This window comes from Phaethon lepturus, unplaced genomic scaffold (assembly GCF_000687285.1).
Source record: "Phaethon lepturus isolate BGI_N335 unplaced genomic scaffold, ASM68728v1 scaffold23445, whole genome shotgun sequence".
Taxonomy (NCBI): domain Eukaryota; kingdom Metazoa; phylum Chordata; class Aves; order Phaethontiformes; family Phaethontidae; genus Phaethon; species Phaethon lepturus.
Genome location: NW_010542960.1, coordinates 1 through 3,490, shown reverse-complemented (window position 1 = coordinate 3,490; position 3,490 = coordinate 1).

Here is a 3,490-nt window from a genome sequence, read left to right as displayed (position 1 = left end):
TCCTCAGGGGCAGGAGCAGGAGCAACCTCACTTGCCACTACTTGGCTGCAGTCCAGCTGCGGCTCTGATGCTGAAAACCCTCCTGCATGTGAACACATTTAACTGCTGCCCAAAAGCTCTTACCTGTGCTTATTGCTCATGATTAACAAGCAACTCCCAAGATCTCAGTGGTGCTCCTCCATATTTTGACTCTACCACCCTCCCTGTTGCCTCCAGTTCTTCTGTGTCCTGTAAAGCCACTGGAAAGACCCCCCTGACTTTTTGACCAGCGCTGTAACCAGCACTGACACTTGGTTCCTTGAGGTAGTCGAAGACTAGCAGTAGTGACAGGACAGCAGCAATAGCAGCTGCAGACACATGTTCACTTTTATTAAGCTCCTGATCCAGCACCTGCAAGTAAAAAATGAAAGATTATGTCAAGCTATGGTGATTGCTCTTTTACTGATGTATTAAGCAGGTCTTCTGTTATATGTTGTACATGTGAATCCTGTAATGGATAAACTGTGTGCAGTCATGTTCTTCAAGGAAAGCTATGAGTTTTTTGCTAAAGATAAATATTTTAACTAGCTAAACATAAGTGGGCACAGACAGGTAAATATTTTTCAAACGAATAAAGGGACAGAGGCATATGCAAACTCATATCTTTCTTGTACCCTGTCTAGTTTTCTGTGTTCCTACACTTTCTTTCAAATTGTCCCATTCCATTTTAAAAGCTCATTTGTTCATTTTGTTGTAAATATCTTCTCCTTCTTAATTGGGTGCTGAGTCTAATAATCCTGCCTCGGCTTGTTAACTGTACAATAGCAGTCAGAGTTAATGACCCATTAGTGATTAATTCCTTAAACAGCATCTAATTGCTCACTGTAAAACCTTTTCTTAAAACTGGATTAAATCATCTAGATCCTTAACCACTTCTTTACTCTAACTTTGCTAAGGCTATTAGCCTGGCCTTTTCTGAGTGATCTATTTCTTTTTTTGCTTAAACTGTATTAGCAAGATAGATAGTATTTTTAGTATCTATATTTGACTTCTTTGCAACATCTGAAGTTCTAAGGAAGAATAATACCAATAAAAGACTGCCAGTGAAAATATTAAGGAATTTACTCCTTTGCAATAAGACAGTCGCAGACAGTGAATGTTGTCATGCTAGCCATGGCACACCACCTTTTGGGAGAGGTGGACTTGTAGGACAGGGTTTGGCAGCAGTCGCAGCTGCTCATGGAAGTGTGTAGGCTTTGGCGGGTGAAGCTGTAAATGCTTCTTAGAGTTTTCCCAAGAATAACTTGGTCTTTGCTCAGTGTCCTGAATGTGGGGCAGTCATCAAGGGCTGCCCCAAGAGACTCCTGGGAGGGATTGCTTCATGGAGATGAATCCTCGCTCCCCTTCCAGGGGCATAGATTTCTGCGCCTGGGGGTACCGCACCTCCCTTCTCAACACAGGGCAAATGACTAGTGAGGAAGGGCAAACCTTGCTGGGAAGGGGAGGCAAGGTACGTTGTATCTGCCAGCAGCCAAATTGGACCCTCCCATCATCCAACGGGCTTTGGGGAGGGCAGGCAGTATCCGAAGCTGAGGAGCTCTTTCCCCTTTCCTTCCCTGCTGTGTTTCACTTGGTGAACAGGCTGAACTAGGACCCTGGCTGTCCTTGGAAATCCTTCTAGTTCATTTCCAGGTAAATCTCACATGACCAGTCTGAGCTTTCTGTTTTTTAATCGAGGGGAGGATGGATGGATACACATTTCTTTATATTATGCAGGCCATTAAATTGTCCACTTTGCATTTGCTTCAAAGTTCTGGAAAAGTAAAATCAAATCACCATCTCTGCATCTGCTTCATCTGTAGCAACGTCTCCACTGGCAAATGAGGTTAATCCTGGGCGATTTCTCATTAAGATGTGAAATGCAGAGAGGTAGACTGTTTTTCATGAGAAGTCTTGCCGTTAGGCCTGGCCATCTTTGCCCAGCCCAGAAATCCCAGGTTTAACATACAGCAGTGTTGTGTAAAGTTTTGCACAGGTCATTAGCATGAGCTGTGCAGGAGAGAAGACAATTACTATAAAGCGCTTTGAAGATTTCTGAATAAATATGAGGAAAAAGCCATTGTGAAACTCAGTCTCAATGGTACCATTTCTCAGCAGAAAGTGTATTCTAATCTCTCTTCCTTCCCACCCCTGATCAAAATCCTGGCAGTATTCAAGAAAACTAGCAAAGACACCTGACCTATTTAAGCCAAGGGGAGTTTTGACATGGAGTTCAGCTCGGTTGCTTTCCAGTGGCACAAGACCGGCTCTTTGTCCAGGACTGATGCTCAGTCCCTGCTGGACGGGGTCAGCAGAAGCAGCTACACAGGTTAGAATCCGAGAATACCCCCAGCTGTCGTCCCCTCTGGAGCCGCAGGTCAGCCGTTGTGCTTGCTCCACAGCCACGATGGGTCAGAGCCCCTGTGAGATGAAAACAGACAGAGCTCAGTCAGTTTAAATTTCTGTTATGAGCTGTTGGGGTTGGGGGCACTACTGTTCCCTTCCTCTCTCGAGGACCTGTTAATGTCCGCAGGTGAGACGGACAGTTGAAGGATCATCTTTCCCGCTGCCTCAGCTACATCTAACAGGGATTTCAAGTAAGAACATTCAGTTACTTACTACTGAAAGATCTCAAGTATCTGTTCAGAGCTCCTGGCTACATATTTCTTTGGTTCAGCCTGTCAGGATGTACTAGGAAGTCCAAATCCAACAGTATTAATTCAAGGGGTTCCCTTCAGCTACAGCACTTTTGCGGTGGACACTGGGGCTCTCTCTTCTATGCAGTCAGCATCTTCCTGTGTCACTCATGCTGTGGACTATAAACCTTGGGACTTTAGCAACTTCCTTCAGTAGTCTGTCAACCACAGAGTACCCATTTACTAAATCCTATCATAGGAGAAAATGGGGAGGTAGATAAACAAAGAAAAGAGAGCAGAAGGAAAAGCTGGTTAGACCAGGACACTGGTCACTCTGACAACATTACCCGTTTTTCTGGTAGAATGAATATTGTGTCTCCTCTCTCCGAGCATCTCTGTGTTCTGCCAATGCATGATGTGAAAACTGGCTGACATTTGGCAGTCATCCCTCTGTCATATGACGTTTCTGCCCCACTAAGAACTGTGAAATCAGCTCTGAAAGGTTTGGTTCTATGTAGAAAAGCAGTTAAAGTCAGCTAGGCAAGACATTCAGGAGAGAGTTTAAAGGAATGCAGCAGAAATTTGGAGGGAGGCAAGAAAATATAAGAATTGAAGCTTTGGCCACTGGTACAGAGGGGAATGTTGGGGTAAGCAAAGAGGACGGTGTTCCAGCTGCTGACCAGCGCCGGTAGGGCAGATACCCCTCCTCTGACTCCATCTTGGCGACGAGGCAGGCGCGGGGGTCAGAGGCAGGCCTCTGGGCGAATCCAGAACGTCAGCGAGGGGGTGCCAGTTTTAAGCAATGCTTTGAAACACAGGGCTCCCCGGGAAGGCTG